At 44.9% G+C, this 24,122-nt stretch overlaps 1 protein-coding gene across 1 annotated transcript in view; it reads right to left on the bottom strand.

Annotated features, from left to right (window-relative positions):
- The window catches only part of LOC110487725 (dystrophin-related protein 2), a 230,300-nt gene that overhangs the window by 183,467 nt on the left and 22,711 nt on the right, over positions 1–24,122 (bottom strand). The window contains exon 2 of the mRNA XM_036942883.2: positions 10,597–10,737. The gene's annotated coding sequence lies outside the window, so the exon portion shown is untranslated. The remainder of the gene's footprint in view (positions 1–10,596; positions 10,738–24,122) is intronic.

The following is a 24,122-nucleotide window of genomic DNA, read 5'->3' as shown; positions in this document are numbered from 1 at the left end:
GGTTCATCCTCAGCAGCAGGGTCTGTAGACAGTGGTTCATCCTCAGCAGCAGGGTCTGTAGACAGTGGTTCATCCTCAGCAGCAGGATTTAGTGGGATGCTGCTACAGGCATTTCTAATGGAGAGCACATGGGCATTAGTTTACACATGTTATTCACAGCATTTATAGTGGTGGAACATCCCACATACAAACCCAGTAATAATAAAATCATCATTGTTACCTACAATATGGAAACTTAAAACATTGCAAAAGGGAAATGATTTATTTTGTTTGTGTTATGCAGGGATGCACACAGAAACACATGTGTGTGTACCCACAAACACACGTGCGTGTGCGCACAAACACACCTGAAGAATCCTGCTGGGGAAAAGTGGACGCAAATGGGTCTTCATCCTCATGCTCAGACTCAGACAACATTTGTGAAGACACCTGGGTGGGTGAGGAGTTGGATGGTTCCTCATTCTGAGGCTCCAAGATTATTTCTGAAGAGGCCTGTGTGGCTGAGGAGGTAGATGGCTCCTCATCCTGGCCAGTGCCAGAGGGTGCTCCAAAATATTTCAGAAGTGCCCCTGAATTTGCATTGAAAAACAGTATATGCGTCTGACACCCTAAATACATTTGTTGCACAATTAAATATACATGTCATTATGCGCAATTTATACAATTTTCAGAATAGGAACCAAATGAACCATACAACCTCCTTGGCTATTTCTAAGCATAAGACACCCCAAAAGACTCAATATATCACAAAAGGTGCATAATATAGACGTCTTTTAAGTTAGCCTACAACATTGGAAATTCCCCTTACTGAGCTCAGGACCTAGGCAATACAATGACAGAAAAACTTTCTGATGTCACCTCAATGAAAGTGAACTAAATCAATAATGTGCTAGTTAGGTTGTAATCGTTTTGCTGCATTATCATGATGAAACTGTGTGAAATCATATTTAATGTTGTGTAAGCTATTTGGACAGAAAACGGAATACAGTCGCCCCATGTATAATAGCATAGCAAGCAACATAGGCTAACAAACATAAGTGTTATACTAGCCTATTTCATTACATGCATCGTATTATACTCATAAAGAGATGATAGAGCTGCAATACCTTTTATCTTTTATGTGTTTCTCCTCTTCTTCTTTCCTCTCTTTCCTAAACTGGGCACCTGATGGCTTAGACCCTTTCTTATCCATTTGTGTTGATTTGGCACTCGAGCATCAACTCATTACCCATCCCCCAACACTGTCAACCAAGAGTCAAGACTAAACCAGTTCACCCTGCTGGTGTGCAGACTGGTTTTATACTATTCTTAACCATTTCACACAAACCAGAAAAAAATTCTGCAATATGTCTGTGAAACTATATGCTCACAGTATTATGAATGAATTGTGGTTTATTTCATAGCGTTTCGTAGCGTGACTGATATATCGTACTTTTGAGTGGGAGACCTTCCCAGGCAGTAGCCTGCCCAGCTCACAAGCTAGAATGAGGGCGCCCACTCCGACAAGGTTAATAGACCCACAGTCCCACACGGTGACATGATATCATTGACGTGACGTGCAAATGAGTGACAGAAAACCAATGGCGCAAATGTCACCATTCGATATTCTTTGGTGCGGGAGCCCCGTGCAGTTCGCGGCAAGATGTCGCCCTGGGCGGCTGCAGATGTCGCCCATACCGAAATCCACTAGTGACAACGGGTGTAAACCTTACAGTGAAATGCTTACTTACAAGCCCTTAACCAACAATGTAGTTTTAAGAAAATACCAACAAAAAAGTAAGAGATAAGAATAACAATTAATTAAGAGCAGCAGTAAATAACAATAGCGGGGCTACATACAGGGGGTACCGGTACAGAGTCAATGTGTGGGGGGCACCGGTGTCGAGGTAATTGAGGTAATATGTATACGTAGGTAGAGTTATTAAAGTGACTATGCATAGATAATAACAGAGAAGAGCAGCAGCGTGGAAGAGGGGGTAGAAGCTGTTTATAAGCCTCTTGGACCTAGACTTGGCACTCCGGTACCGCTTGCCGTGCGGTAGCAGAGAGAACAGTCTATGACTAGGGTGGTTGGAGTCTTTGACAATTTTTAGGGCCTTCCTCTGACACCGCCTGGTATAGAGGTCCTGGATGGCAGGAAGCTTTGCCCCGGTGATGTACTGTGCTTTATGCACTACCCTCTTTAGTGCCTTGCGGTCGGAGGCTGAGCAGTTGCCATACCAGGCAGTGATGCAACCCATCAGGATGCTCTCGATGATGCAGCTGTAAAACTTTTTGAAGATCTGAGGACCATTGCCAAATCTTTTCAGTCTTCTAAGGGGGAATAGGTTTTGTCGTGCCCTCTTCATGACTGTCTTGCTGTGCTTGGACCATGTTAGTATGTTAGTGATGAAGACGCCAAGGAACTTGAAGCTCTCAACCTGCTCCACTACAGCCTTGTTGATGAGAATGGATGCGTGATCGGTCCTCCTTTTCCTGTAGTCCACAATAATTTCCTTTTGTCTTGATCACGTTGAGGGAGAGGTTGTTGTCCTTGCACCACACGGTCAGGTCTCTGACCTCCTCCCTATAAGCTGTCTCATTGTTGTCGGTGATCAGGCTGTTCAGGCTGCACTGTTGTGCCATCACAACAGTGTTGTGCCATGTTGTGCCATCAGCAAACTTAATGATGGTGTTGGAGTCGTGCCTGGCCGTGCAGTCATGAGGGAACAGGGAGTACAGGAGGGGACTGAGCATGCACCCCTGAGGGGCCCCTGTGTTGACGATCAGAGTGGCGGATGTGTTGTTACCTACCCTTACCACCCAGGGGCGGCCCGTCTGGAAGTCCAGAATTCAGTTGCAGAGGGAGGTGTTTAGTCCCAGGGTCCTTAACTTAGTGGTGAGCTTTGAGGGCGCTATGGTGTTGAACACTGAGCTGTAGTCAATGAAGAGCATTCTCACATAGGTCTTCCTTTTGTCCAGATGTGAAATGGCAGTGTGGAGGGCAATAGAGATCGGATCATTTGTGGATCTGTTGGTGCGGTATGGAAATTGGAGTGGGTCTAGGGTTTCTGGGATAATGGTGTTGATGTGAGCCATGACCAGCCTTTCAAAGCACTTCATGGCTACTGACGTGAGTGCTACGGGTCGGTAGTCATTTAGGCAGGTTACATTAGTGTTCTTGGGCACAGGGACTATGGTGGCATCCCAATACATATCAGACATGTCCTCTGGCCTTTTAACTATCCTAAAGCCTAGGACCAAGAGGCATGGAGAAGCAGCCTTTAGTTATTATGCCCCCAGCCTCTGGAATAGCCTGCCAGATAACCTGAGGGGGGCCAAAACAGCTTTGCTTTTCCTTAGGATGCTTTTTATTCTTTCAGTTTTTATTGTTATTCTTTTCTTTCCCGTTTTTATTTTCATTGTTTTTATTAGTTTTTCCTTCAAAGCGCTTTGCATTACATTCTTGTATGAAATGTGCTATATAAATAAAGTGTGATTTGAATAAACTCCCTTCCTTCGGCTGTAACATACAGCAACACTCTGAACAAACACACACACACGCAATGTGGATCACAAACATAAAGACACACACACCAATACATATACACATACACACACACTCTCACAATACACACACCACTGATCAATGGGTTCACCCTTCCCCTAATCTCCATCACACACACACACTCCACAGCAACCCTACGACGTGTCAGTGTGGCACCAAAGTCAGGCACCATACACTGAACAACACAGAACAGTTTTACACTTCCCTTACTGCCCCACCCCACCCAACACACTCTCTCCTTCACACAACGGTTCGCCCGCCACAACGCCGCCAGCTCCTCTCACATCGCACAAAGCTGCTGAGAAAGCATCATTCATCCTGGCTAGTCGAGCTCTAATGAGGATGGGCCTCCCAATTTGGTTCAGCAACATCAACTTAGATTAACCAACGCCGCCTCGCACACGTTTGAAGGTTGCCCGCGCCCGTTTTAGGGCAAGCTTTCCATTTGAAACGGGAAACAGCTCTAGCCGCCTCAGTAGGCAGAATAGAAAGCCTTATTACTTTTCAGTGATGTCACACTACACTACATCCACTGTACTTATGCATAAATCATCATCACATTTATTTTAATGCTATTCAAGGCTCGTCTCCATCTTCTTGACATTCTATTTCAAAATAACGTTTTCGCTCTATAATGATCAATTTACTCTGATTATACAAGACAGGGTTGGGCCCAGAACAGTAGACAATAGAATATGTGCTTTCATTGACAACCCCGTGCGCTATCACACAGGCCATCCTCACTCGTAAGCAAGAAAAATGTCTTGCTGCCCCCATCTTCCATACAACAGGACACTTAAGGAGTCCATTGTTCAGTACGACATCCATATTCTCACTGATATGATCAGTGTAAATGAGCTTCCCCGGGGGTTTGAGTGGAACACGTTGCAGTAGGAGGGAAAAGACCCAGATTCACAATGAGGCTAATATTACTGGTTTATGGGCCGTCTGCTGAGGTAAATCGATACAGATCATCTAATTGGCTAACGCTTTAGACACTTCAGATTATATAAAACAACTGAATTGATCTTACCCAAGCCTCCCTGATCATGGCTCTGTGATCTAACCCAAGCCTCCCTGATCATGGCTCTGGGATCTAACCCAAACCTGCCTGATCATGGCTCTGGGATCTAACCCAAGCCTGCCTGATCATGGCTCTGGGATCTAACCCAAACCTGCCTGATCATGGCTCTGGGATCTAACCCAAGCCTCCCTGATCATGGCTCTGTGATCTAACCCAAGCCTCCCTGATCATGGCTCTGGGATCTAACCCAAGCCTGCCTGATCATGGCTCTGAGATCTAACCCAAGCCTCCCTGATCATGGCTCTGTGATCTAACCCAAGCCTCCCTGATCATGGCTCTGGGATCTAACCCAAGCCTGCCTGATCATGGCTCTGGGATCTAACCCAAGCCTCCTTGATCATGGCTCTGTGATCTAACCCAAGCCTCCCTGATCATGGCTCTGGGATCTAACCCAAGCCTGCCTGATCATGGCTCTGGGATCTAACCCAAGTCTCCCTGATCATGGCTCTGGGATCTAACCCAAGCCTGCCTGATCATGGCTCTGGGATCTAACCCAAGCCTCCCTGATCATGGCTCTGTGATCTAACCCAAGCCTCCCTGATCATGGCTCTGTGATCTAACCCAAGCCTGCCTGATCATGGCTCTGTGTCAGAACACAGTTTTGATGTTATTTAATGGTGAAAAAATGAACACTTTTGATGACTGCATTGGCTCAGTGAGAGATATCCTCGGTATAAAATTAAGTAAGGTGAAATTTTTCTGATGGAGGAATTGGAGCAAGCATCTGTCTCTACCATACAAAATGTCAAGTCCTGTTAGCCTTAACTGAATGCCTGCCTGCTGACGTAGATTTCATTTCACACAGGCGTATGCAGGCTGACGTGCGTGAAGGAACATGAGAGCGCCCACATGCACACGGGGAACGTTTCTCAGCTCAAAACAAAAGTTGTGTGGTTGTTAACATAACAGACACACATACACCTATCACCCCCCCACCCCCCCCACCTACACTTAAACACACAAACACACACACACACACAGTGGTGTAATAAAATACTTGAGTACAAATACTCAAAAGTACTACTTAAGTAGTTTTTGGGGTATCTGTACTTTACTATGCTATTTTTTATTTTTGACAACTTCTACTTCACTACATCCCTAAAGAAAATGTAGTACTTTTTACTCCATACATTTTTCCTGACGCCCAAAAGTTCTTGCTACATTTTAAATGCTTAGTAGGACAGGTAAATGGTCTAATTCACACACTTATCAAGAGAACATCCCTGGTCACCCCTACTGCCTCTGATCTGGCGGACTCACGAAACGCATGCTTCATTTGTAAATGATGTCTGAGTGTTGGAGAGTGCACCTAGCTATCCGTAAATGTAAAAAAAAAATAAATAAAATGGTGCTGTCTGGTTTGCTTAATAAAAGGAATTTGAAATTGTTTATACTTGTACTTTTACGTTTGATTCTTAAGTATATTTTCAAATCAAATAGTTTTAGATTTTTACTCAAGTAGGATTTTACTGGGTGACTTTCACTTTTACTTGAGTTATTTTCTATTAAGGTATCTTTACTGTTACTCAAGTACGACAATTGGGTACTTTTTCCACAACTGCACACACGCTCCAACCCCCACACGTTGAACCCATAACAAGTGCACACACAATCTCAATATCTCTCTATTTCTCTCATACACACACACACAGACACAGACACACAGTGAACGCTCCATTGAGAGCTCAACATACAAAGTCTGCTCCCTGCCACCCTATCCTCATCCCTATCCTCTGCATTAGCCACAGCCTCTGGAGCAGAGGAGACAATAGCGATTGTGCTTCTACTTTCAGTTAGCATCGAGCACTGAGAGGAAGGAGGGGTGGGCCAATAGGAACCAGGGAGAACACTGGTGGGGAGAGGATGCCACAGTAGAGCATCCTTAGAACCGCTGCGCTCCAAGAGCCGTCCAGAGGAGAACCCATACACTGGGGTCGCTGGCTCCTCCAAGAGGGAGCAAGAGAGAGGGGGAGAGGAGGGGGGGGGGGGGGGAGTAGAGGGGAGAGGATTGTGAAGCAGAAAAACATTCTGGTGTAGGGTCGTAGTGTGTGACATAGTGGACATAGAGAGTGGTGACTGGCCGTTTAAGTTGGTGGGTGTGATTTACAGATCAGGCGTTGAGTGTGTGGGGTCTATTGACATTATGGACAATCAGAGACTATGTGGCCTGAAGTTTTCTATGTTCTCTACAAAGTGAATTTGTATGATCTCCTTTGATTGGCCTGTGTATAACCATAGCTAGCTACCCTCTTAGCCATATCTCCCTCAGAAAAGAGAATTTTACATCAATGTAAATGCACTTCCTGGTTAGAATGTATGGCTAAATAAAGAAGAACATCATGTCAAATCATGTCTAGATTACTCAACATGTCCCAAGAAAATACTACTGTGCATAATTCCACAGTTAGATATGGATTATTATGGTAAGAGTATTAGTTTTAGTAAAATGTCTTGGTTGTAGCTTGGAGGTGACAGGAAAGGCTTGGTAAGGGTAAGAAGCATTATGTATATTTTAAGAGATGAGCATGAGAATACTTAGAGGGAGGTTTTCCATATTAGCTCCCTCTAAAGTAAACAGTTGGCTCTGAACATTCTGTGACACACACAGGAGCATAGTGACATTAAGAAAGGGTAATTTCAGCTGTTGGCTACGTGAAGGAATTAAGCCATCGCCTTATGGCACACATCTGAGGAGAAATGTAGCTTTTTACACCAATTTGTATCAACAAAATGGAAGCGCAAGGAACTAAACTTCCATCTTCCAACCTAAAAAGGAAATCGTTCATCTCCAGTCCAGAGTTGTCCATCTCCAGTCCAGAGTTCTATTGCATAGATAAGGGAGAGGAGAGAAAACAGGAGATGCAATCACACTCTTGTGTACTTCCTGGTAAAAATAAAGCAAGCTTTCCTCAAATGTCTCAGAGCAAGATAAGATTCTAAAAGTCTCCAGAGGCAGATCTGTTATTTCTGCTGGAGCGTCGAGGCAGCATCCCTGCGCACGGCCAGTCCGACAAAGTGTGCCAGAGCCAGAGTCTGTGAAGCTAAAACTGTGCTGTGGTGCCAGCCTGCCAGTCCCGGGCATAGAGGGGCATGGGCTGCTACCCCAGCCGCGAAGCTGTGGCAAAGTCCCCACCAGTTCACTGTCTCTTACACATTACCACACAACCTAGCTACAGCTAAAGTCGGAAGTTTACATACACCTTAGCCAAATATATTTAAACTCAGTTTTCACAAATCCTGACATTTAATCCTCGTTAAAAAAAACCTCTTAGGTCAGTTAGGACTTTATTTTAAGAATTTTAAGAATGTGAAATGTCAGAATAATAGTAGAGAGAATGATTTATTTCAGCTTTTATTTATTCAATCACATTCCCAGTGGGTCAGAAGTTTACATACACTCAATTAGTATTTGGTAGCATTGCCTTTAAATTGTTTAACTTGGGTCAAACATTTCGGGTAGCCTTCCACAAGCTTCCCACAATAAGTTGGGTGAATTTTGTCTCATTCCTCCTGACAGAGCTGGTGTACCTGAGTCAGGTTTGTAGGCCTCCTTGCTCGCAAACGCTTTTTCAGTTCTGCCCAAAAAAATGATATGGGATTGAGGTCAGGGCTTTGTAAAGGCCACTCCAATACCTCCAAGACTTTGTTGTCCTTAAGCTATTTTGCCACAACTTTGGAAGTATGCTTGGGGTCATTGTCCATTTGGAAGACCCATTTGCGACCAAACTTTAACTTCCTGACTGATGTCTTGAGATGTTGCTTCAATATGTCCACATAATTTTCTGTCCTCATGATGACATCTATTTTGTGAAGTGTACCAGTCCCTCCTGCAGCAAAACACCCCCACAACATGATGCTGCCACCCCCGTGCTTCACGGTTGAGTGTTCTTCGGCTTGCAAGCCTCCCCCTTTTTCCTCCAAACATAACGATGGTCGTTATGGCCAAACAGTTCCGTTATTGTTTCATCAGACCAGAGGACATTTCTCCAAAAAGTACGATCTTTGTCCCCATGTGCAGTTGCAAACCATTCTCTTGATTCTTTATGGCGGGTTTGGAGCAGTGGCTTCTTCCTTGCTGAGCGGCCTTTCAGCTTATGTCGATATAGGACTCATTTTACTGTGGATATAGATACTTTTGTAACTGTTTCCTCCAGCAAGGTCATTTGCTGTTGTTCTGGAATTGATTTGCACTTTTCACACCAAAGTACATTCATCTCTAGGAGACAGAATGCATCTCCTTCCTGAGCGGTATGACGGCTGTGTGGTGTTTATACTTGCGTACTATTGTTTGTACAGATGAACATGGGACCTTCAGGCATTTGGAAATTGCTTCCAAGGATGAACCAGACTTGTGGAGGCCTACAATTTTTTTCTGAGGTCTTGGATGATTTCTTTTGATTTTCCCATGATGTCAAGCAAAGAGGCACTGAGTTTGAAGGTAGGCCTTGAAATCCATCCTCCTTTACACCTCCTCAAATGATGTCAATTAGCCTATCAGAAGCTTCTAAAGCCATGACATAATTTTCTGGAATTTTCCAAGCTGTTTAAAGGCACAGTCAACTGAGGGTATGTAAACTTCTGACTCACTGGAATTGTGATACAGTGAATTATAAGTGAAATCATCTGTAAACAATTGTTGGAAAAACTACATGTGTCATGCACAAAGTAGATGTCTTAACTGACTTGCCAAAACAAAAGCTTGTTCATTTGTGGAGTGGTTGAAAAATGAGTTTTAATTACTCCAACCTAAGTGTATGACTTCAACTGTAACACCTTGTATTTACCGTTCTCCCTACCTCTGCAAATAGTTCCGCTTCCCTGCTCGACACGCCGGGGCTGGTGCTCTTTAATTTAGAGCCAGAGATAAGGGTAGGCGAGAGGATATTACTTGTGGGGAGACACTAACTGAATTGGCTCCAGCGGGTCAAACACACCTAAATGACAGCTCACCCAGGACCCAGCAGGCATTTATCTAACTCGGAGGAGAAGCCATGGCTTGTCTGATGGGGTCGGGAAGTGTAGGGAAGACTGACTGACTGCTGGCTGGGTGTGTGTGTGGGGGCGGATGAAAATGATTAAATACATTGTGTGTTGCAGGGCCAGGGGCAGAAGCGGGGTTGCAAAACAAAGCATGGTCTCGTCTTTCGCCACGATCATGTGAGCCCATACGATGTGTGGGAAGGGGAGTAAACAAATCAACACGGATATGACCCACTGCTGGGGCATTCAGAGGGCCTGCGATGGAAGGAAGGAGGAGGCGGAGAGAGAGAGAGAGAGAGAGAGAGAAAGAGAGGTACACAGAGTGGTCTTCTTATATCTGATTTTCATTGAACACTTTAAGCCTTACTTTTTCCATTTCAGTCTCAGCTCTGGAGAAACAACATAGGGTTAGCAGTGCTAGCGCCTGGTTAATAGCCATTAGCAAACCATTGGCACACAAAGAACACACTAAAAACACTGCAGACTTGAACATAAGACCCATGAATGGCTGTCATAAGCCCTGCGGTCACCCCCTACATTGACTGGCACGTGTGTGCTACAGTGGTTGCTATTCCTCTCAGTTAAGGCTTGCATTTCATACAAAAACATTGGTTTAGCCTCCACTTTTCTATCCATCTGAAAGAGGCCAGATTTGAAATGTTATTGGTGAGTTTTCCACACTTCTCAGATGACACCAGGAGACTGAATGAAATGTATAGTCGATTGACTGAAAAAAGACATCGCCGCTTTGATCGGGCCTCTGGGGAACCCAGCAACCCAGGTTCTATGTCGCATGCTTGGCTTGAGAGATCACCTCCTGCTCCCTCTCCCCCCTCTCCTCCACTCTCCTCCACTTAGGACTTCAGATAAACATGGATGAAATCACTATGGAGGGGAAAACAACATAAAACTTCCTCATCTTTGAAGCTAGATCTGCAATCTCTCCACACACCAAAAAAATGAAATCGGTCACGTGATTAATTACCCAGTGGTGAAGACGTGATTGACGTGGCTGCAGATTCGGCGTCTCCGTGGAATCAGACCAACGCGTCTCTTCCTAGGGGAGGGCCAGTCGCTGTCACGTGGGGGTCCAATGGCGCTCTCCTTCTCTCCTCAGAGGGTGGACCTATGAGGGGAAGTGAGGAGGGTCAGAGAGGCACATCAAACATCTGTCATTTTGGCATTTTCAATTATTGGATTTGGGCAGCGTGCCAATGGAGAAGCCCTATCAAAATCAATGACATACAGACATGCAAAAGCATGCTTTTCTATGTGTTCAGTCCTTAATCGTACGAGAGAGAAAGAGAGAGAGAGAGAGAGAGAGAGAGAGAGAGAGAGACCGGATAGGTGCAGTGAAATGTGTTGTTTTACAGGGTCAGCTATAGTAGTACGGTGCCCCAGGAGTAAAGGATGGTTAAGTGCCCTGCTCAAGGAAGAGAGAGAGACTGGCTCCACCAGTCCCATCATCCCGTTATAGGGTGTTTCTTATCAGCAGCCAGCACGCGCCCCCCTCCTCATACTGGCTGCTGGGGAGCTGAACACTGAGCCCTGGCTGTCAGTAGGAAACAGAGAAACAGAGAGGCGGATAGGGGAAGAATGCCAATGAGCGTGGTCCCCTGGCCGAGCCAGCTCTGAGATTTCATTACTCCCCCAGACGGGGATATAGCGCTGGCCTGTGGAGCACTTCGACCCGTTCCAAGTCTGATAGCCATGTTAACATGCAACAGGAGCCCTCTCCTTACTCGCCTTAACACACGCCCACCGCCCCCAGACGACCGACCTTTACAAACATCGATAACTGCACAAATCCCATTTGATTTGGCCCCTACTAGAAGATTTGGGGGTAAAATGCCTGGAAACGACGGCTAAGAGGGAGATAAGATATATACTTTGGGGGAGGTTAGGCTGTTACCAGGTCTGTGTTAAGGTGTGTCGAGCTCTCTAATACATCTGTGTGGGGAAGAAAGGTTAGAGGTGACCAAAATTGAGTGCACTCCCAAAGAGTTCAAACAGAGACATAAAAGTTTAATGCACAGCTGGCAGATAGCAGCCCGGTAGAAAAAGGTGAGTGAGATGAGCTATTTTCAAAGCTGTATTAAAGTTTTAGGTGGCAGAAAAAAAGGTGTTTCTGTTCAGAATCCTTGTCTTCCTCTCCAACTTTGCACATTCTATCTTCTATTATCTGCCGTGTCTGGAGACATGTCATAATGTTCCATACCTCAGACTTGGCAAAATGCTAACTAGCAGCAGAGACCCTCTCAAGAGTCGGAGAGCGGAATCAAGAAGATAGCTAACACTGGTTGTCACTTAACTCTGAGTGACAAGAAGCAGGGAAGCTTTCATTTTCCAATCTCCCCCAAAGAATCACCCCTAGAACATCTTTTTTTTATTTTTTACATTTCATTGGAACAAATTAAATCTCTCTTTAGTAACTCTGGTATTATACATATTTAATCAAGGAAGCCTGATCCGATTATAAATCTTTGAAAAACAAACCCATGGCTGATATCGATGAACTATTACACACGCCCACAGTAATAATGACCAGAGGTGGGAAGTGAAGGAAAGAGGGAATGACAGGGAGAGAAGAAGACAGGGAGGGAAAATGAGAGAGAGAAGCAGGAGTAGAGTAAGGCAATACACACTTCAAACGTCCCTCTACATATTCTATCCCCTGTCCCCTACATTCCTGGATGTCAATGTTCTCTATACCCTCATATCTCCACTCCCCCACCACTCACCATCAATCCATCCATCACCCAGTGCCCCTGAGCGTTTAGCTGACTAAAATCGGCGTAACGTGTTTTAAAAGATACCATCTGGGCACCCTTTCAAAGAGCAGGAGGAAGAGGGCCGAGGATGTCAACGCATCCATCAACTAGTTGGACCAAAGAACATGTGGCTGAGAAAGCCTGGAGAGAGGCGCAACAGTAAAAACCACTCAGGCAACCCACCGGACGCCCTATTCCCTCCACCAGGAAGAGGCCTCAGAGTTCAGTCACGAACCGAGGAGACAGAGTCACTAGTCGCTTTGGATAGGACACCACGCTGAAGTGGCTTATCGTTCCAATTATACCACCTGAATTCGAATCAGCCTCAAGAACTGAGGTACAGTGCCTTAGACCGCTGCGCCACTCGGGAGCCCAAATATTTTACATTCAAGAGATAAAGGTGCTAAAAGTTTACCCATTTTACATAACTCGCCATACCATGAGACATACATGTCTTCATCGCTGGAAAATATAATAGGTTTGAGTTTGATATAATTTAAAAGATTATAGTTTTTTTGTTACCATATCTTGGAGAAAAGAAAATTCTACAAATTGTCATTTTGAAACCTTCAATTGTCAAAACAATCTCCACATTTTTTCATATTCACATACAGTATGTATACGTGACAGTATCCCCTCCCCTCCAGCCGCAGGACGCCGTCAAAGGGGACGAACCCAGGGATCAGGAGTGGACAGGTCACTGCTGATGTGCTGGAACCTGTCACGCCAGCTGAGGCACGGAAACCTGTCGAGTCAGCTGGGTGTGCGGGAACCTGACAGACCGTTTGAAGCAGCGGAGTCTGGCAATCCGGTGGTGGCATGAAAGCCTGACGAGCCGGCTGAGGCAGGGGAGCCTGGCGATCCGGCTGAGGCATGAAAGCCTGACGAGTCGGCTGAGGCAGGGGAGCCTGGCGATCCGGTTGAGGCATGAAAGCCTGACGAGTCGGCTGAGGCAGGGGAGCCTGGCGATCCGGTTGAGGCATGAAAGCCTGTAGCGGTTCCCGGACCCGACGTCATTTACTCTGACACAAAAAAAAGGCACTCCCTGATGCTTCCCTTAGGTGAGGTGTTATTCTGTAACGGGTGCGCTCAGAGTCGGGAAGCAAGTTCAGGGAGGGAGTGTTTTAATAAATAAACAAAATAGAAGATAATCAAGGAAGTGATGGAGTCCAGGTGAGTGTCATGAGGTGCTGGTGCGCGAGACGATGGTGACAGGTGTGCGGGATAATCAGCAGCCTGATGACCTAGAGGCCGGAGAGGGAGTATACGTGACAATCTGAGCATTTCTACCATGGGCAAATATGGATGGAAGGTTTCATTCAAATCAAAAAGAGTGCTGTCAAAAAGTAATTGAATTCAAATTAATTTAGTGGGCTATTACACAGAGGCCACAACAATAACAACAACTAAAAAACTGACCAGCACACAGACAGCAGGGAGACATGAGCACCTGGCCTGATGTAGGAGAGGGATCACACTCACACTCACTCACACACACACACACACACACACACACACACACAAACCGAGTGTGCTCCAATGCTCTTTTTGACAGTGAGAGAGCCTGTGATTTCTGATCATACAGCAGAATTTATGTAGACAGAGCAGCCTCGCTTCAGAGAAAAAGAGAGAAAAAGATAGGGAGAAGAAACAGAGATGAAGAACAGAGAGAGAAAGAAGCAGCAGGCTGTCAAGCAGCAGCAGCTCTGGCCCAGCCCTTCCCATTAAGACGGGCTGTGTGAAATGAGAGCTGAAGCACCGGGAGAGCCTGCTGTCAGTCTCACTTAGTCCAGCCCACGTCAATGGTCCCATGGCAGGCCCCAGCCTCACAGCAGTGGTCCCATGGCAGGCCCCAGCCTCACAGCAGTGTGCTAACATAATAATACACACCTTAGCCACAGCTACAGTACACTAGCTAGGCCTGGATGAGCCATAAATGTACACACTAGTGTTACAGCACTATGTGACAACGGTTTATTTTAAAATCACTTCATCAGTACATTTGTTCAATTGATTTGGTTGATATTACGACAAGGAATCAATACTTCATCCAACATTTAAGATGGCAGAGTCTATCGTTACCTAATTGCAGGTATACTCCGGGCAATTTAGGTTATAAAGGAATGGGGTCCTTATTGTAGGATCAAGAGGTAGAGCGTAATGATATAATATACATACAGTATTTGGTTGTGGTCTGTAGACATGGGGGATGCTTAGTTCCCTATCTTTATCTACTTACTTCGTTAGCCAACTTGATGTCATGCCAAACAACTTGATGAATGTACTTTATAAACACTCAGGCTACAATTTATCCACCCACACAACTATTTATCTAACACATAATTCAAAAACATATGCTCTAAACAAAAAGTGACTACAACTACATACACCAGTATTAAGTCCATAGAGAACCGGAGGGAGCATCTGACCCTGTGTCTTAACCTTTCTTATCCACAGCAGTCAGAGAAGAGAGGGAGATAATGCCAAAGAAAGAAATGGCCCCTCTAGCGTAACGGGCAGTATTGTGCCCACCAAGGTGGCATCTCAGGAAGCCATCTTCATTACTGTGTCCTTGCTTCCCTCTCGCCAACCTCATCACCACGGTTACATTATTCATGCTCACACATGGCAGGGACCCTGCCCAAGGAGGTTAAGTGAGGATTTTTCAGCCGCTCAGGGGTAGGTGTGTGTGTGTGTGTCTGCCCTTATTCCTTATGCGTGCTGTGTTGCATCTTTCTTCGCCACATGCCTCCAGGATCACCTTGAGTGGGCACAGTGCCGGGTGTGTCAGGGTCTGCTGCTGAAGCTACTGCGACACAGCATAACAAGCCAGTAGGACACTTTGCCTGAACCCTGGGCAGTTCAACTTCCAAATGGGAGGGAGACATTTTGAATGCTGTACATGAACCCAGTCAAACGTGAATGCTTTGGCCTCACACCTCCAAGAGCTGTGTGTGTGTGTGTGTGGGGGGGGGGGGGGGGGGGGGTTAAGTGTTTTGATGGCTTGCAGGTCATCTTATCTGGCAATGAACCCAGGCTGCAGTGTATATAACCCAGACTGTAGTGTATATAACCCAGACTGTAGTGTATATAAACCAGACTGTAGTGTATATAACCCAGACTGTAGTGTAGATAACCCAGACTGTAGTGTATATAACCCAGACTGTAGTGTAGATAACCCAGGCTGTAGTGTTTATAACCCAGACTGTAGTGTATATAACCCAGGCTGTAGTGTATAGACCCCAGGCTGTAGTGTATATAACCCAGACTGTAGTGTAGATAACCCAGGCTGTAGTGTATATAACCCAGACTGTAGTGTATATAACCCAGGCTGTAGTGTAGATAACCCAGGCTGTAGTGTATATAACCCAGACTGTAGTGTATATAACCCAGACTGTAGTGTTTAGACCCCAGGCTGTAGTGTATATAACCCAGGCTGTAGTGTATAGACCCCAGGCTGTAGTGTATATAACCCAGACTGTAGTGTATATAACCCAGACTGTAGTGTATATAACCCAGACTGTAGTGTATATAACCCAGGCTGTAGTGTAGATAACCCAGGCTGTAGTGTATATAACCCAGACTGTAGTGTATAGACCCCAGGCTGTAGTGTATATAACCCAGGCTGTAGTGTATAGACCCCAGGCTGTAGTGTATATAACCCAGACTGTAGTGTATATAACCCAGGCTGTAGTGTAGATAACCCAGACTGTAGTGTATATAACCCAGGCTGTAGTGTATATAACCCAGGCTGTAGTGTAGATAACCCAGGCTGTAGTGTATAGACCCCAGACTGTAGTGTATATACCCCAGGCTGTAGTGTATATAACCCAGACTGTAGTGTAGATAACCCAGGCTGTAGTGTATATAACCCAGACTGTAGTGTATATAACCCAGGCTGTAGTGTAGATAACCCAGGCTGTAGTGTATAGACCCCAGGCTGTAGTGTATATAACCCAGACTGTAGTGTATATAACCCAGACTGTAGTGTATATAACCCAGACTGTAGTGTATATAACCCAGGCTGTAGTGTAGATAACCCAGGCTGTAGTGTATATAACCCAGACTGTAGTGTATATAACCCAGACTGTAGTGTATAGACCCCAGGCTGTAGTGTATATAACCCAGGCTGTAGTGTATAGACCCCAGGCTGTAGTGTATATAACCCAGACTGTAGTGTATATAACCCAGGCTGTAGTGTAGATAACCCAGACTGTAGTGTATATAACCCAGGCTGTAGTGTATATAACCCAGGCTGTAGTGTAGATAACCCAGGCTGTAGTGTATAGACCCCAGACTGTAGTGTATATACCCCAGGCTGTAGTGTATATAACCCAGGCTGTAGTGTAGATAACCCAGGCTGTAGTGTATAGACCCCAGACTGTAGTGTAGATAACCCAGACTGTGGTGTATAGACCCCAGGCTGTAGTGTATATAACCCAGGCTGTAGTGTATAGACCCCAGGCTGTAGTGTATATAACCCAGGCTGTAGTTGTCAAGGATCCCTCTGGAACTGTGTTATTACTCACACCTGGTCCCCGTCCCCATTGATTAGTAATTTAATGAATGTGCCCTTTGTTCACCATTGTCGTGTCGATTATTGTTACAATGTCCGTTGGTCGTGTGAGTACCTGTGCTGTGTTGTTTTGGCTTTCGTGCCACTGGTATTGTGCAGATGATTACGGGTTTGGTCCCGTGTGGTATCATTGTGCGCCCCATGTATTTATTCGAGGTACTCCAAGATATTTTGTTTGGGTTTCAACCCTGTGTGTTGTTTACGTGTTTGTTTGGTCTTTGTCCCCGTGCCTTTACATAGCATGCTGTAATTTGGGTCAATTAAAACCCCTATTGCGCATTCCTGCGCCTGTCTCCCGATCTCTTATACCAGCGTGACAGTAGTACATATAACCCAGGCTGTAGTGTATATAACCCAGGCTGTAGTGTATATAACCCAGGCTGTAGTGTATATATACACCTGTTCTGAAAGAGCCCAGGCTGTAGTGTATATGCACACCCAGGGGGATACAGAGAGACACTGGCAGTGTCCCAAATGTCACTCTATTCCCATAGTGCACCCACAGGGCTCTGGTCAAAAGTAGCACACTATGTAGGGAATAGGGTGTCATTTGGGACACATTGGCTGTATCTAGCAGCATGTACTCAGCAGCTCCTGCTGATATCTCATCTTTAAGCTCCAGAAGCCACAAAACGTTATGGCTATTCATGAATAATTATGATGACACCCTGTGTCATTTCTCCTTAAGATCATCCATCTTTGATTCCAATGCCCATAAACACCACCATTAAATCTGCTTTAAACTACTTTTAAAGTGCTTCTATGACACAGCAGGAGATTGAGCACCGTTTTAACTGAGCATCAGCAACCCATTTAGCTTGCAAGCCATGCACCGCACTGCCTACGATTTGGTCAACCCTCGTAGCTTCGTTTTTATTTCCTTGGCCCATTGATTCCTCAAAGAGGCTGTGGTGCATATGCGTTTACTTCAGAGCAAGTCTGAGAGCCGTGGGAAGAAATCGACTCTCTTTCCTCACGCTCTGTGCAAAGCATCCTTACGTTTCCTTAAAAGTGCATACAGTGCCTTGCAAAAGTATTCATCCCCCCTTGGTTTTTAAATATTTTGTTGCATTACAACCTGTAATTTAAATGGATTTTTATTTGGATTTCATGTCATGGACATACACAAAATAGTCCAAATTGGTCAAGTGAAATTAAAAAAAAAAAATTCAACAACAAAAAAACAGAAAAGTGGTGCATGAGTTTGAAGGTAGGCCTTGAAATACATCCACAGGTACACTCAAATCAACCTCAAAAGGTTGACTCAAATTATGTCAATTAGCCTATCAGAAGCTTCTAAAGCCATGACATAATTTTCTGGAATTTTCCAAGCTGTTTAAAGGCACAGACAACTTAGTGTATGTAAACTTCTTACCCACTGGAAGTAGGCCTCCCGGGTGGCGCAGTGGTCACCCCTTTTGCTATGAGGCCCCTAAATAAGATCTGGTGCAATCAACAACCTTCAGAAGTCACATAATTAGTTAAATAAAATCCACCTGTGTGCACCTGTGTGCGAATTTGCCAATCTTGGTGTTCTCTGGCAAATGCCAAACGTCCTGCTCGGTGTTGGCCTGTAAGCACAACCCCCACCTGTGGAAGTTGGGCCCTCATACCACCCTCATGGAGTCTGTTTCTGACTGTTTGAGCAGACACATGCACATTTGTGGCCTGCTGGAGGTCATTTTGCAGGGCTCTGGCAGTGCTCCTCCTGCTCCTCCTTGCACAAAGGCGGAGGTAGCGGTCCTGCTGCTGGGTTGTTGCCCTCCTACGGCCTCCTCCACATCTCCTTATGTGCTGGCCTGTCTCCTGGTAGCGCTTTCATGCTCTGGACACTTCGCTGACAGACACAGCAAACCTTCTTGCCACAGCTCGCATTGATGTGTCATCCTGGATGAGCTGCACTACCTGAGCCACTTGTGTGGGTTGTAGACTCCGTCTCATGCTACCACTAGAGTGAAAGCACCGCCAGCATTCAAAAGTGACCAAAACATCAACCAGGAAGCATAGGAACTGAGAAGTGGTCTGTGGTCATCACCTGCAGAACCACTCCTGTCTGTCTTGCTAATTGCCTATAATTTCCACCTGTTGTCTATTCCATTTGCACAACAGCATGTGACATTTATTGTCAATCAGTGTTGCTTCCTAAGTGGACAGTTTGATTTCACAGAAGTGTGATTGACTTGTAATTACATTGTGTTGTTTAAGTGTTCCCTTTAATTTTTTGAGCAGTGTATATATATATATATATATATATATATATATATATATATATATATATATATATAGAAAAAACAAATAACAAATAAAAGTAACAAGTAATTAAAGAGCAGCAGTTAAATAACAATAGCGAGACTATATACAGGAGGGTACCAGTACAGAGTCAATGTGCGGGGGCACTGGCCCTAATGCTATGATGGAACAGCCCTATTCTTACAAATTGACTGATATTGTATGGAGAAAAAGTAAATGGCAGGCCTACAGTATATTATCCATAATCTCCATTAAATGATGGTCACCGTGGAGAAGTCTTTCTCTTCATATAACTAGCACCAGGACTTCTTCATTTGTTGTCCTCTGCTTAATACAAATCAGCACAAAGACATTGTTATCATATAATATCAATACAAGACTTCATTATAGGACTGTGTTGGTGTGGAGACTATGACATTAGGCTGAAAATAGAAGTAGCCATGAGAAACGTCTGCAAACATTTTTGTTCTTCCCTTGGCTGGCGAAACGTACTGAAAAATGACCTGTCAGCCCCACATCTATCAAGCAGAATAGTATGCCTTCACAGGAGAGGCTATTACCACCATTGAAAGACTGTCTTAATAAACGTTTCGCACACACGCTCACATTTACAGTTTCTTTCTTCTGTTTCCTTTCATGAGTCTTATCCAATCATGGCTGTCAGGTCAAATTTAAATAGAGCCCAGCTCAGTTATCATGAGAGCCTACCCACACTGCTGGATTAGCTGTGGACAAGAGGAGACAGAGAGGAGGATCTTGTCCTTGCTGTGAAGTGTATGGCATTCTGCTGGGTGCCACTAAAGGCTTGATGTTCACAAATTTCATGGCCACTATTCTCTCCACAAATCACAGATTATCTGTCCCTTCCTCATCTGTCCCTTCCTACCCCTCGTATGTTCCCTGCTCGGAGCCTTCCGCTTTTACATTGAGGTCCTTGAGGTGCCTGTGTTAAATGTTCGGCGGCCGTAGCAGAGGGCTAAGTGTGCGCTGAGTTATGTTGACAGAAACATTGCTTCACGGGAGCAACCCCCGCCTCCTTCCTCCTGCACCACCCCCATCCCTTTCATAGTGACATTTCGGGAATGAATGATACTGTATTTAGGGGCCATTTCACTTGAGCAATGAAATTACCCATTGTTAAAGGAAAGGAAAACGAATGCAATCAAGCCATTGATTTTCAGACAGAAAATGTCCATGTGGTGATCCATTGGAGGCAATAAATCCAGTTTATAAATAAGTAGGCTCTGCCTTTGTGCTAAGCCTATAACAGTACAGAGAAACAGATGTTCTACTCCTTTGAATTGTGATACACTATTGGGGGAATGCTATATTGGAATACTGTTCCTCAGAAATATAGTACACAGGAGGAGTGGAATTTGCCCTCATATTATGCTATTGTGCCCCCTAGCTTATTTTTACCTAAGAGCGCAAGACCCATGAAGCAAAATACAGGTCTACGTACACAAAAAAATTCTATGGAAAGCAATTAAATGTATTTACATCGATTTAGACAGGGGGACAACACTGTTTCATGAAGGGGCCTGACCCGCTTCAGCAATTGTAGTGGAAACTGCTTAATACTGCAGGTTTGTCTTGCGCATTTCCTATTTGTCACAGATCAGAAATGAAAAAGGCATTTCCCACATGGGTTATTCCTACCAAAACGATTGGTGACTGAGGTACTATCAGACATTTTTCTCTCGTGCTTAAGTCATAATTCTCTTCCCAAGTGAATATGCTTGGCACAGCACTGCTCAACAGTTGACAGTTACTGTCACCTGGTGAAACGCAAACTCTCGCTCGCAGTCCAATCCTACTCCATCTCTCACCTACTGACAGCTAGGCCTATACCTATTCTTATACTTGATTGAATTCATATTTTTTTGTGGCAGTAGTGTCGAATTGATTTACAACATCAACAAGTAAGAAGCTAGTTTTAATTTCTAGTCTTATGTTAGCCCTATACTATAGTATGCAACCTAGTTGTGTGTACGTAGCCTTCATAAACCAGTTTAATGCAGACAGAGAACTAAATAGTAGAAGTGACATCTGCTCTGTACTTCTGTTTATGAAAATCCCCATCAAGGTCAGTGAAAATAGGAAAGGCGTTGCATTATACTGGGGATACCAGTACTTACAGTACACAATACCGGAAAGAGTTTAACTTCAAAGTCTCGTCATATCAGTAGGACGTTAAATTGACGGAGAGCCATGAAATAACCCTTCCAGGACTGAAGCCCCAAAAGATCCACATCAATAGGCTTCTTTAACTTTAATAAGAAATACATAGCAAGCAAGTACAATTTTTGTTTTATCCTACACCCGAGCCAGACATCTTGAGAAGAATAGAGTTTTTCCGATGTCAATTCCGTAAAGCATGCACAGCAAATTTCACACAACCATTTTGCGCTCTGCTGATAAAACACATTGAAAGCCCAATGACACAGACAATGCCTTCAGATGAGGGAAGAGCGACGTTCCCTTTCTCTCGCTCCTTTTCCATCAATGTCCCTAAAAACCTAGTGAACAGTAGTATTGGAAAAGAAAAATGTCATAAAAACAGACTATGGCATTTACAGATACACTTCAAAAGAGCAGGACAAATCATTTGGCTGAGGATGAAGCCATCAAACAAAACATGTTCATTTGAAAAAAACGCAGCAGCTGATAGCACTCCTTTCGCAAATGATTAAAGCATCTCTTTCTCTGGCATGGATGCCATTGTTTCAAGTGCTATTTGTGATAACACTTATTAGAGCCAATCGGTAAGGTCCAACACAATGACACTAGAACTGTACACCTGCCAGCCACTCTCTCTCCCAGCCAGTGTTTTCAGCTCAGCTCATCTCATCTGCATACTGGAATTCACAGCTCTTTAATCAAATCCAAAATCAAATCTAATTGTATTTGTCACCTGCACCAAATACAACAATTGTAGGTAGACCTTACAGTGAAATGCTTACTTACAAGCCCTTAACCATGTGCTCAGTTCACATTTTCCTGTAGTCCACAATCACCTCCTTTGTCTTGATCGCATTGAGGGAGAGGTTGTTGTGCTTGCACCACACGGTCAGGCCTCTGCCCTCCTCCCTTGTTGGTGATCAGGCCTAACACTGTTGTGTCATCAGCAAACTTAGTGTTGGAGTCATGCCTGGCCATGCAGTCACGAGTGAACATGAAGTACAGGAGAGGACTGAGCACGCACCCCTGAGGGGCCCCCGTGTTGACGATCAGCGTGGGGGATGTGATGTTACCTACCCTTACCACCTGGGGGCGGCCCATCAGGAAGTCAAGGATCCAGTTGCAGAGGGAGGTGTTTACTCCCAGGGTCCTTAGCTTAGTGATGAGCTTTGAGGGCGCTATGGTGTTGAACACTGAGCTGTTCCTTTTGTCCAGGTGGGAAAGGACAGTGTGGAGTGCAACAGAGATTGCATCATCTGTGGATCTGTTTGGGCGGTATGCAAATTGAGTGGGTCTAGGGTGTTGATGTGAGCCATGACCAGCCTTCAAAGCACTTCATGACTAAAGACATGAGTGCTACGGGTCTGTAGTCATTTAGGCAGGTTACCTTAGTGTTGTTGGGCACAGGGACTATGATGGTCTGCTTGAAACATGTTGGTATTACAGACTCAGACAGGGAGAGGTTGAAAATGTCAGTGAAGATACTTGCCAGTTGGTCAGCGCATGCTCGGAGTACACGCCCTGGTAATCCGTCTGGCCCAGCGGCCTTGTGAATGTTGACCTGTTTAAAGGTCTTACTCACATCGGCTGCAGAGAGCGTGATCACACAGTCGTCCAGAACAGCTGATGCTCTCATGCATGTTTCAATGTTACTTGCCTCGAAGCGAGCATATAAGTTATTTAGCTCGTCTGGTAGGCTTGTGTCACTGGGCAGCTATCGGCTGTGCTTCTCTTTGGAGTCTGTAATAGTTTGCAAGCCCTGCCATATCAGACGAGCGTCTGAGCCAGTGTAGTACGATTCGATCTTAGTCCTGCATTGACGCTTTGCCTGTTTAATGGTTCGTCCGAGGGCATAGCGGCTTTCTTATAAGTTTCCGGGTTAGAGTCCCGCTCCTTTAAGTCAGCAGCTCTACCCTTTGGCTCAGTGCAAATGTTGCCTGTAATCCATGGCTTCTGGTTGGGGTATGTACGTACAGTCATTTGTCATTTATTAACAAATAAAAGGACATGGCTGACATGCCTGCTTTAAAAGATTTATGTGAGGGAAAATGAAATGGATTATGGAATCAGGTCCCTGTAAATCAAGTCAGCACTTCCGGCTCAATGCCTTTTATTCATCTCCGGAGGAAACTGCGTTGCCTAATGAAGATTTTACATCTGGACCTCTCCTGGAAGCACTCATATTTTACCTCAGCTCCTCACATCATCTTCCAAACCAGTGGAGCGTGCAGTAAACATGTATTTGGAGGTGGCCATACCTTTTCCCCCTGCGGTCCGTCTGGGGAGTTTTTGGAAGAGAACGTTCAATTACAGAGCGCTTAAAGAAGTCATATCTCTCCCCTGACCACGTCTCAGACCACCATGGTGTTTTGTCAACTTGCTATCAATTGGCTCATTCAATGTTGCTGCCGAATAAAATGAAATAAAAAAGTGCTGAGACCATTTCTCTTTTTTTGCCGGTGTCCTTCTGTTCACTTCTCTAATCCATTTGGCACAGTCACAGCTGATGATGTTACATGTTATTAACTGAGTATGGGGAGACATGTGGGTTTGAATCCCAGGCCTATGCTAGGAAGCCATTGTAGTTTCCCAGCATGTCCACAATCGAGTTCTTCAAATGGCTCTAGCTTGAGCTCAACTTTCAATTCTGTCCACACTATTGACCATTTAGGGGTTTATGTTGGAGTTTCGTGAGGACAGTGGGGGCATTGGCGCACGGCCTCCCACGGCGAA

Source organism: Oncorhynchus mykiss, chromosome 14, assembly GCF_057628025.1.
Source record: "Oncorhynchus mykiss isolate SJ-2025 chromosome 14, ASM5762802v1, whole genome shotgun sequence".
Classification (NCBI taxonomy): Eukaryota; Metazoa; Chordata; class Actinopteri; order Salmoniformes; family Salmonidae; genus Oncorhynchus; species Oncorhynchus mykiss.
This window is presented reverse-complemented; position numbering and strand designations above follow the sequence as displayed.